The sequence below is a fragment of the Chelonoidis abingdonii genome, chromosome 6 (assembly GCF_003597395.2).
Source record: "Chelonoidis abingdonii isolate Lonesome George chromosome 6, CheloAbing_2.0, whole genome shotgun sequence".
Classification (NCBI taxonomy): Eukaryota; Metazoa; Chordata; order Testudines; family Testudinidae; genus Chelonoidis; species Chelonoidis abingdonii.
Window position 1 is genome coordinate 135,795,621 of NC_133774.1, and position 12,574 is coordinate 135,808,194.

Sequence of the window (12,574 nt, forward strand, 5' to 3'; positions counted from 1 at the left end):
TCCCATCCTGTCCTTACAGCTTCCTGCTCTTGCCCCTTGTATATGAGTGCGTGATGTTATCTGATTAGAGTATGACCGTGCAAATTATTGTTGCTGCCACTGTTATATAATTGCAATGAATCTTATACAAAGTGTGACACATAGCTAGAAAGGGTTAAGCAGCTTGCAGGCTAAATAACCCAAAGCCAATCTTTAGAGAGACGATAGAAAAGTATGTGAATGGTAATTAGGGCCATTCCGTGGTAGATAGGCTAGAACTTTGAAATGCAAACCTATACTGTTAGAAATTAGAGGTGATACTAATTGTATGGGTGTTCTTATATCTTGTTAAATGTTAACCATGTAAACAGGCAGTCCCTGTCTATCACTATAGCTACTGACTCAGAGATCAAAAGGGAGTATTAACATTTAGATGAATCTTGGGTTCAGTAATGTCATTGTCTATATGTCTCTTTAAAGTTTGTGATAAACTGCTTAATAGATAAATTCCCTTCTGTAAATCCATGGAGCTAATTACCGGTGATGCTTAGGAAATAGGTCTACTTCAAAGTATCTGTGATTGCCTAATGTTCACCTGAGGACTCCAAACTATATAAAGATGCCTTGGGTCCCGATCCTTTTTATTTCAGATCTGCTTGATGCTTTGTGTAGCCCAAGATTGAGATCTCCAGTCCTAATCTGGAATGACCCTGAATCTGAACATTGGACTATAACCTATGAACCAGTTCTAAAAGAACTCTTTGCAACTACAAAGCTCAGCATCTCTACTATGAATCTAATCTCAAGGACTGTACTCATGTCTATGTATATGGATCTTTTAACCAATACTCTCTCTTTTCTTTTTTAATAAATTTTAGTTATTAAGAATTGCTGTGTGTATGTATTTGGGTAAGATTTGAAAAATTCATTAATCGAGGAGGTAATGTGTCAGATTCTTTGGGATTGACATAACTTTTTTATATGAGGAATAAGATTTTCAGTAATCCTCATCATATTTGACGTGGGTGTCTGGGTGGAGGCCCGAGGCTAGGTTACTATAGAAGCTGTTTTGTGCTGGTTTGGTAAATCTAAGCTTTGGGGATTGTCTGCCCCATTCTTTGCAGTTCACCCTACTTGAGTGACCTTGGTTGGCTCCCTTGGGACTCTGATCACAGGGGATATGACTGCAGGTTTCCTTCCTGCAGCCTATCAACTTCCTTTCTTCATAGATCCCACCCAGCTCCTCCCCCAGCTGGACCATAGCAGCAATTCCCTGGGCCCTGGCATTCCCTGGGTTCCTTCCAGGTGCAGCCCAAGGTTAATTGGTGTAATTTACCCATTTAGGCCTTTTGGGGGTGGACACCCCATCACAACTGTCCATATATTGGGTTGGGGATAATACGAATATACATAATAGTCCATGGAGAACTGAGAGTGATTTCTTTTCAGTTGGGGTGCTCAGGAGAAAAGAAAGTCAGCTGTTGAAATGAGAAGGGAGACACTTTATCACCTCTGCTTCTCCAGTTATTTGGCTCTTTGAATAGTTGGTATAAAAGCCAGTATGCCTCCTCTTGATTCACAAATTCTCCATTGAGTGTTCACTTCTGTTAATGAAGAGCTGAGTTTAGCCTAGCCAACCATAGGACTGCCTTCCAAATGGGAGCAAAATGTGTCTGCCGCTGAGCTCTTGCCCTCCCACTGGTGTCTAACCAAGAATCTTGTTTACCAGGCATGCCTCAGAAATCAGTGTTGCTGGACTGAAAATGGTAGATTGAAATTTTCACTTTTCTCTGCAGCTGGAAGAAACCACATTGAGTTACTGGACCAAACTCTGCTCTGTTACACTGGAGTAATTCCAGAACAACTCCACTGAATGCACTGATGGCAAGTTGGCTCATTGTTTCTAGCTGAGGACTGTAAATCACTAGAAGAGAAGGTCCATAAAATACTTGGGTCCTTGGTATATCACTTTGGGATTGTTTCCTTCTGCTTTAACGCTCTCTAGAATCTCAGTTATGAGATGTTAGAAACCAGGTTCCTGTTATTTTTAAGTCTCTTGCAAAATTAGGAGGGATTGAGTTTCACAGTAGTAAATATACAGCCTGAAAAGGCCACTACGTGTGCAAAGAGGGGCCGTCTCTGAGCTCTTTGGAGATACACCCTGCTACACCTTCAAGGGTGTCTTCCTGCGGCTGGCAGTTCACATCTCTTCCCAAATAAATGTTTGCAGCATAAAAAGCAGTTAGTGGAAATGTTGAGAATACCCCAAAAGTGAATGTGAGAGGGGCCTGCCATAGCACTCTGGAACGGACAGGCAGGATCACCTGCCCTGCAGGGGACAAGATTCTGGCACTCCCCAGCGCTGAGACCTCTTGGCTGGCCAAGCCAAGGATGGCAGCGACCATCGGGCACCCTGGGCACTCCCTTTTCTAAAATGTCCATGGTGAGTTTTGAGCAGAAGGGGCCGAGCATCAGCCCTTGGAAAATCAGTGTCCTGAAAGTGTCCCAAACTGAGCAGCCAAAAACACTAGTCATTTCAGAAAGTGTAGGCCTAAATGTGCAGCTGTTGGTTGTAACCCCATCTGTGAGGAAGTGTCTCTCAGGAGCTAAGGGAAAAAGTCCCCCTTTACTGTTTCTCTCACCCATACCCTGTGGCCTCTCTAGTAGGCCACATCTTTGTGTCCCGCCTTAGGTGCCTTCTAGTCTACTGCTCTTAACTGGTGATAAAATCCCGGCCCGCTGAAGTCAATGGGAGTTTTGCCAGTGGGGCCAGGATTTCACGTCTAGAGTCTGTGCATAGCAGACCCAGACCCATTTACCTACAAATTTGTTTTCTGCGACTGAGTCAAGATTGCGCAGACACCGACTGAAGAGGAATTTGATTCCTGGCTGGATATGGGGAGGTGCATTTTCCACCAAGGTAGGAAGATGGAGTAATTGGATTTATTACATAGCAGAGCAAATCAACCTGGCAAGTGAAAAAGATTCCCTGGAAGTGCCTTCTCTCTGATTGGTCACTGGTCTTGCCTCTCTGCTCCAGAGAGCCGGGATAAACCAAGGTCTGTGCTGCTTTGACCCAGCCACAGCCAAGGAAAATTTCAGGTGAATGAGATTAAAATTTGTCTTCCTGTGGGCCTGCTCCCATAGTTATGAATCAACAGATCTCTACTCCTACACCCAGAAGTCAGAGGTAAAGAGATGCTCAGATGTGCATATCAGAGACTATTCGATTAATTTCCCAATATCAGCAAAAGTATAATCACATTCTTATAAACGGATTACATTTCCATTGTTTCTTAAGCCGTTTAACATATGTGCTTAGCAATTAGGACTTCTTTCTAGAGGAATTTGTGCTGTAACTCAGATTTATTTCTGTGTCATTGAACTGGAAAACTGACAGGAAAACACTGTGCTCCCACCTAATTTATATCAAGTTGATGTCATCCCTGGGCTGTGCAGAGAGAGATTCTGCAGGAGAGCAAGGACTAGAGGGCTCCTGGAAAGGGGAAATACAGAAATAGCTGCTCTGCACTACCACACTTCACAAATTCACATTTGCAAAATGAAGTGTGCCATTTATAGGTTCAGATGATAACTTTGAGACTATCCTTTCCATTTGCAAGTCAGATTCTGCAAAAGCCTGTCACATCAATGGCACTGACAGCAGGGTAAATATGTGAGGTTTGTCATTTAAAAAAAATACCCCAACTCAATAGAAGATAAATCCTACCACTTACTCAGCAGCTACTGTGTGGGGGGGGTGGGGGGTTGCACGGCTGGGTGTGGCTCTGTGTTGGGGGAGGACTTTGCATCGGGGGCTCACCCATTACAACTTGCAAAGCCCAGACATCTGAAAAGGAAGGATGGGCTCAGGGTCAAGCCATTGCCCTGAGACTCAAGAGAGTAGGGTTCAATTCTGGCTCTGCAAGGCACTGTGTGTGACTTTGGACATTTGCTTGGGGCCAGATTTTCAAAGGGATTTAAGCACCTAAAGTGCAGATCAGCACTTCCCAGGATTTTTCCAAAGTGCCTGGATACCTGCTTCTGACTGATTTCAACAGGTTTTAGGCACCAAGCTGCTTTTGATAATCCTAATAGGTGCCTATCTGCATCTTTAGGTGGCTAAATATCTTTAAAAATCTGGCCCTTAGTCTCTGTAGCCCAGAACCTCAAAGGTATTTAGTCACTTAATCAGAATTACTGGGGGTTAGGTGCTGAAATATCTTTGAGGATCTGGGCCTTTATACCTCAGGTCCCCATATCTGAAATGAGTATCACTTGCCTTCTTCCACCCTTTGCCTGCTTGGAGCTTTGGATTGTTACTCTGCTCATGCTCAGGTCCTGCACCCATTGGTGCTACTGCAGTACAAAATAACTATGGGTGCTCATAGTGAAGCAGTGGTTGTTTGGGGCCAGGGTAAGTAAGGCCTGGCATATATAGTGAGAGCTGGAAAATCACCATTGTCTTCATACAGAAGAGAGGAGTAGTGCAAGAAACACAGGCTAATTTACTGAAATCAATGGGACTATTTGGGGGCACAGAGTTAAGCCAGTGCTTAGCAACCTGGTTGGAGCTATAGAATCTTCTAGATCTTCCTCTTGCTCCCAGACAGGCCAGAGTAACCACACAATGACTCCAGCCCTGTCTTGCAGTCCAGCGAGCAGGAATCCAGCTGCCTCCTGCCATGGAGATTGTTGGTGCTCAGCCAGTATTATCAGTTTGGTGCTTGAATGTGTCCCGAAGGGTAAGAAAATTACTCACTCACCAGTCTGGCTCTTGGGAGGGAAACACTGCTATGACATGCATAGACTTGGAGGAGTAACAGGATTATGTCTGGCATCATCAGCAATGGCAAATGCTCTGTGACCAGGCAGTTAATTTGTTCTGGAAAAGAGATGGTGATTTTGATTCTTATGCAAAGAATGCCAGGCAAAATGAGCCTCGAAGTTTCTCCAGTTAAAATGATCATATTAAATGTTAAAGAGTTCAGTTCCAATCAGGATATTAGCAAGATGGTAAGTGAAATAGTAGGGATGCCATACCAGTGAGTCAGCATCCAGGTGATTTCTCACTTAGCTTGAGTGTACGGATTGAATTTGCTGTGCTCTCTGCAAATAACAAGGAAATGCATTTCATGGTATGGTCTTGTGCATATGCAGGTGGTTTGTCTTGTTAGCATGATAACTAACGTATTGGGATCCAGCCAGGATGTTTACATTTTCCAGATGTCTGAGGTCATTGCTATTGAACATACATTTGTGGGAGTGTTTTCTTTCTTAGTGCTAGCCTCATGAAATAACCAAACACACTGGGTGATGGGCCATGCTCATTTTTTAAACATTATTGTAGGTCACTGTGGTTTCCTGTAAATGATAGTGATTCTTAGCTCTGATACAATGCTTTTAATCTGCTGATAGCAAACCACTTTACAAAGTGAGGTAAGTATTATTGCCTTTTTCAGCCGGGAACAATGAGGCGTGAGGTGGTTGACTTGCCCAAGGCCCTGTGGAGCAGTGGCAGAACACAGGTCTCCTGATTCCCAGTTCAGTCCAGTGCCTTCTTCACCAGATCAGACTGTCTCCTCAATGGCTGCTTAAAAACAATCCATTCTCCATCCCTAGTCTCCTGCTCAGAAAAGTCAGTCACCTTTTCTGTAATGTGTTCTTCGAGATGTGTTGCTCATGTCTATTCCACAATAGGTGTGCATACTTGCCATGTGCACTGGTGCCAGATGTTTTTCCCTTAGCAGTACCCATGGCGGAGAGCGCCCCAGCGACCCCTGGCATGGCGCCTCCATGGCACAGTATAAGGGGTGCTTCGCGCTCCCCCCACCCTCAGTTCGTTAGAGTCAGACAACTCCAACAGAGGGGGAGGAGGGCATGAGCAACATGTCTCGAAAAACACCAGGTAACTGTCTTTTCTTCTTCAAGTGATTGCTCATGTGCATTCCACAGAAGGTGGTTCCAAGCTGTATCTGTTGGAGGTTGGTAGGAGTTCCCAACTGTCAGGATGGAGCACAGCCCTGCCGAACCTGGCGTGCTCCCTGGTCTGGGAGACAATTACATAGTGCGAGGTGAATGTGTGAACTGAAGACCTTGTGGCAGCCCTACAAATGTCCTGGATGGGGACATGGGCTAAAAAGGCAGCCGATGAGGCTGCACAATTGGTGGTGGAGGGATTCCCGCCAGGTCGTGACAGGTACGGCTACACGAAGTGATCCATTTGGAGAGCTGCTGAGTTGAGATTGGCCGACACCTCATGTGTTTGGCTGAGGCGATAAGCAGCTGTGAATGCTTCCTGAATGGCTTAGTCTGTGCCAAGTAAAAGGCCAGAGCCTGTCTCACATCCAGCATGTGGAGGCAGCACTCCTTACTGGACACCTGGGGCTTGGGGCAGAGGACTGACAGGAAAATGTCCTGACCCATGTGGTAGGTGGAGACCAACTTCGGGAGGAAAGAAGGATGTGGGCAGAGCCGGACCTTATCCTTATGGAACACCATGTACGGGGGCTTAGAGGTCAGGGCCCTGAGTTCTGAGACCTGCCTACCCGACATGATTGCCACCAGGAAGGCTACCTTCCACAAGAGGTGCGACCAGGAGCATGTAGCTAACGGCTCAAAGCGGGGACCCATCAACCAGGCCAACACCAAGTTCAGGTCCATTGCGGGACTGGGGGCCTAACTCACGGGAAGAGGCAATCCAATCCCTTAAGGAATCAGCCAGTCAGAGCATGGGAGAACACCGTGTGCCCCTGCACCGGCGGGTGGAAGGCCAATATGGATGCCAAGTGCACCTTGACAGATGAGGGCGCCAGGCCCTGGGCTCTAAGGTGAAGGAGATAGTTTAAAATGAGCTGGATTGGGGCAGCCACAGAAGAAACGCCTGCTCGTCCACCCATTGGGAAAATCGAGACCACTTTGCCAAGTAGGCTCGGTGTGTGGAGGTCCCCCACATGGTCTCCTCACCCTGTTCAAAGCGTTGGACACCAGCTCCACCGACGGGGGCCTGCCCCTGAACAGGAGCCCATGGAGCATGTTCCCTGGGGAGGACCACCATTGTAGGGAAGTGATCACTCCTCAAATCTGGGTGGAGAGCCCCCAAATTGAACTCATACCAGCCCAGGAGAGCCTGATGGTTTGCCACCCTTAACTGGAAACTCGAGGACAAATAAATGTTTCTCCCAAATAAGTCCAGCCTCCTTGAGTTTTTATTTTTCAGAGTAGGGGCTGTTTGGCCCTGCTGCTTCCTGTGGCTGACCGACTCGACCACCAGGGAGTTGGGGGCAGGATAGGTGTATAGGTATTCATGCGTCTTGGCCAGCAAAAAGTACTTCTGTTCAGCCCTCTTAGAGATGGGGGCAAGGAAGCCGGGGTTTGTCATAAGGCATTTGAAATTTTTGCCTCCCTTTCATGGAGTGAAAGGGCCACCCTGCCCAGTCCCACCTCCTCAGCCTGAAGGTTGAGGCTTGATGCCACCTTTTTCAATACATCAGGGGAGGGGGAGGGTGCAGACGCGGTGCTCTGTGTACCCCCTGGTACTGGGGGTTCTACCACCTGGTCACCCTCTGGGCACGGAACTGAAGATGCACATCCCACCGACTCCTTCCTAGGAGGCTGGGAAAGAGGCCGACGGCCGTTCTGAGGCTCCGGCCACCAAGCGAGCCCCCATGGGGGGCTGCGTCAGGGACCATGGGGCCCATTGGTACCACAGTGCTGGTCAAGGAGCCCAGTGCCATTGCACCTGCTGTGGCACCGGCAGAGCAGGCTGTTTGGCCTGACTGGCCTGTCCCATCGATTGACGGCTACAAAGGGAGGTCGGGTTGGCGTACTATTTGTCACTGTCCTTGGACTGGGAAGAGCGATGGTGTCGGGAATGGTGCCAACCATGAGACCATGGTCCCAACATGAGGAACAGTACTGCTGGTAGCAGCTGCTCCATGATTGGCTCCAGCGTGCAGATCCACGATGGCCAGGTGCTGGTAATTGACGCCCTGGGCTGCGGGAGTAGTGTGGTGGTGGGATCTTGGTCTGGAGCAAAATGACAAATGGGAATGGCATCGACGTCTGTGCTGCGACTGGCTCCGGTAGCCCCTCAGAGACAAGGACTTTCGGTGCTGTCTGTCTTGGTCTTGATGGGGCCTGCTTCTCAAGGCGGAGTGGTGCCTGGAGCCCCTGTCAGTCAGAACCCAGCCAAACAACTTGGGGGGAGTTGACGGTGACCAGTGTGGACTACACATGGGGCGGCCACTGAGCGGTGAACGGCATCTGGAAAATTCCTTCGATCGTGAATGCTACTGACCGGGGGGCGACTACTGAGATCCCAGTGGTGGCTTGCCTCTGGACTGGGGAGCCAGCATTGGTGGTGCCCCTGGAACCGGCAGGGACATAACGTCCCGGGCTGCTTCCAAGGCCTCCGGCATGGAAGGCATCCAGACATCTGGTGAAGCCTTCTCTGAATGAGCCAGGCTACTCCGCTCAACCTGAGTCGGAGGCCTGGAGGCCAGTGGGGACCAAGGACTGGCCAACATGGGTCTAACCTTGCCCCCAGTCTTGCTCTGGTGTAGCGTTGGAGAAGGCCTCTTCTTAGCCTTCTGGGTGTGCCCCACGGATGGAAAGTGGTGCCAACTGGTAGATGGCACCAAGGGGTCACCACACACTGATATCGCGGTACCCAGTGCCAACTCGGAGCAGCGCACCAGAGTTGGGGTCAATGCCGACTCCATCAGGATAGCCTGGAGACGAATGTTCCTTTCTCACTTGGTCCGAGGCTTGAAAGACCTGAAAATCTTGCAGTGATCACTGAGATGGGTTTCCCCCAGACAGCATAAACAGTCTGTGTGCGGATCACTCACTGGCATTGGCCGCCTACAAGTGTCGCACAACTTAAAGCACAGGGCATGCCCTGACCCGGGCACATTAAACTAAACTAATCTAACTACTTCAACTACTACACTGAACGAACAAGAGTTCTAGAGGAAAACTGCAGACAAGCTGGAGCACAGCAGTTCTGAAGTGGCTTCACGGTGGCAAGAAGGAACTGAGGGTTGGGGGAGCACACAGCTCCCCTTATACCGTGCTATCGAGGCACTGCTCCAGGGGTTGCTAGAGGTGCTCCCCCCCCAAGGGTACTGCTAGAGGAAAAGCTTCCGCCACCGGTGCACATGGCAAGCACGCACACCTATTGTGGAATACACATGAGCAATCACTTGAAGAAGAATTCTAGGCAATCTTAGCAATCACAGCAGAAGAGCCATCATATCCAACCCATTTCAACTAGTGTAACTGATTCCCCGTGGTATTCCAGTCTGAGTGTCCTGATATCTTTGAAATGGAAATAGTCTGAACCAGAAACCCCAGATCCAGACACTCTGAACATTTTGGAGAAGTCTGGATCTGAACATGGACAAGTGGACCTGTTGCACATTAAACCAAAACCAAAGTGCTGAACATCTCTGAATTTTGGAAAAGTTTTAATCTTGAACAAAACTTTGTGGCTTGAATCCATCTCTAAATTGAACATTTAAATTGATGATGCCTCACAATGACCTCTCAATGCAGCTGTTCCGTTGTTGAACTGCTTTCATCCTTAGAAAGTTTTCCAGACATCTTTAGCTGTCTACAAATGGTGAAGAATCTTGCTTGCTTCAGTAATGCTCAATAACTGGTTTCAGGCACAGTTTTAGCTAGCACAGTTTGCATCCAAGGACAGGCTCTGGTTTTTAGAGAAAACAGCTATGCCAGAAGAAACGGCACTATAGACTAACTTCCCACAAGCCTTAGAAAATCTTACTGAAATCTGTAATATTCATGTTCTGTGTTTTCCTGAAGATCTTGTAGAAAAGGGGTGGCCAATCTGAGCATGAGAAGGAGCCAGAATTTATTGATGTACATTACCAAAGAGCCACAGTGATACATCAGCAGCCTCCCATCAGCTCCCCTTCTCTGCTCCCAGAGCCACCCACCCCTCCCAGCCCTGCCGATCAGCCCCTTCCCCCACCTTCCCCGCAGCCCCCGATCACCTGTTTTATGGCATGCAGGAGGCGGAGGAAGGGGAAAGGAGGAGCGAGGGCATGACAGGCTCAGGGGAGGGAGCGGAAAGGGGTGGAGTGGGGGCAGGGTCTGGGGCAGAGCCAGGGTTGAGCAGTGAGCACACCCCCTCTGCCCCCCAGCACATTGGAAAGCTGGCGCCTGTAGCTCCAGCCCTAGAGTTGGTGCCTGTACAAGGAGCCACATAGTAACTTCTGAAGCGCCGCGTGTGGCTCCAGAGCCAGAGGTTGGCCCCCCTGTTGGAGAGGAAAATTCTGAGTCAAAATTCTTAGCATTTGGTCCTCATTTACACCACTCTGGCAGTGTAAAGCAGCTTCCAAATGGTTATAAATATTATCTACCCCCCTCCCCGGTCTCTTTGAACTGCCAGAGTGATGTAAAAGGGCCTTAATGTAAATGGAAGACCCTGGTAACTGCCTTTGTGATGTCAATCCTCCCGTTTTAATATCTACCCCTTTGAGGGATTCTTCAGCTACGATTTCAGCAAAAGCTAGTAAGTACATCATTGTTTTATCCTCTTCTTCACATTTTGATCAGGAAAAGCTTATAAATTGGGTCCAAAGGTGAGGAAATGGTTAATATTTTATTTGTATTACAGTGGCACCTTGAGATTGGGTCCGCATTGTGCTGGGTTCTGTACATACACACAGTAATAGAAACACCCCCCAACCCCCGCGCAAGGAGCTTACAATCTAAAGGCCACACAGACTGCACATAGACAAGCCCACGTGTAGCAGAGAGGAAGGTTTCTTATCCCCATTGCATGATAGGGAATTGAGAAAAAGGGGAGATTTAGTGACTTACCCAAGCTCATGTAAGAAGTCAGTGGCAGAGCAGGGAAATAAACCTAGACACTCCACCTCCCAGCTGAGTGTCTTAACCACTAGACAAGCCTTTCTCTCTTTATCAAAACAAAAATATTCATATTATCCCAGATAGTTGCAAAACTGGTGCAGGCCTAGGGGTAAAAACATTGTTTCTCTGATCTGAATTTTTTTCTTTAAGTCTTGTGTCTCATTTCTCTCTAAACTTTTGGTAACGAAACAAAATATTTGCTTTATAGGTTCAATGATGCCAAGATTTTTCTTTCTACATTATCTTCACTAGTCAGCTTGCCATTGAATCGAAGTTATCCAATGCCCTGTCCTACATCTGGGTGCATTTTCTATCCAGTCTGGTAATAACGTATTAAGAACATAAGAACGGCCATACTAGGTCATCAGTGGTCTAGCTAGCTCAGTATCCTCCCTTCCAATGGTGGCCGGTTCCAGACGCTTCAGAGGGAATGATCTGAGCAGGGCAATTCCGAGTGCTCCATCCCCTCAGCCAGTCCCCGCCTCTGGGAAGTTGACTAACTTCTCCACACTGGCACTTCCCATTGCCAAATCTTCATGGGTCCAGATCCTCAGCTGGTGCAAACCAGCGCTGACTTCAAAGGCGCTGCACCAGTTTGCATCAGATGAGGCTCTAGCCCATGTGTGGTTTTGTCCGTTCTGGCCCATATTAAGCCCTGCCCGCCTCCCCCGATGCCTGGCTGGAACATTTCCACTGTTGTGACTGCAGTGCTTCTTGAGAGATAGTTACATTGAACAATATACTATTGTAACCTCTGATGAAAGGCGTCTGGGACAGGACTCACATTAACCAGTAATACAGGGCACCTGTTGGCTGTGAGGACCTTTGCACCTCATGCTAGAGGTCCATTAACATGCTGATTAAAGAGATCAACAAGTATTTTGGCAATAATTTGATGTTTAACTTTCTGCCTGCTATTTAAATGCTAATGAAATGTTTTAACATGTCATACATGGTTTTATGGATTAATAAGCAATAAGTGTACAAGTTACACTTTTTACGTGATTTAGAATTAATTGCAGGATGGTGAGATTTTCTCCTTTATATACCTATTAAACCCATGTAACTGCTCTTTTTACAGTTGATTGGTGTTCATTTAACATACAGTAATTGCTCTTTAAAGGCTTTAGTAAGTGCATATTTGAGACAATTTACTGTGTTAGCAATTTCCTGGCAGTATTCCACAGAGGTATAGGAAAGCAAATCGTTTTCAGCTCTGGGATTCTCCTGGAGGATGGCATATCTTTTCCCCGCCGATTGTGTGCAGAGCGGTTGGCCACTGGGACTCTACCTCAACACGTAGGGAGGCTCTTCTTATTAGCAACACATGATACCGTAGCATGCCTGGCCATAGCTAGTTGAGCAAAGAGGATAGTGGGATATATCACTACAAAACAAACCGGAAGGGACTAAGGAAGAGGCCATGGGACCTGGTGGATAGAGCACTGGGCTAGGCAGCAGGAGACCTGGGTTCTGTGGCTGACCTGCAGCACCTAGCATGATGGGGTCCCACTCTTGACTGCACTTCTATGCCCCACTGTAACGTAAATGATAGCTTCAGAAAACAGCTGAGGCAACGTAAACCTTCTCCTTTCTATCCAGTATTCAGACTCAACCACAATCTCTGGTAAAAGTTCCGAGCGATAAGGATAACAATAGAAAATATGTGTTGGCTTTCCTTTCCCACCTAATC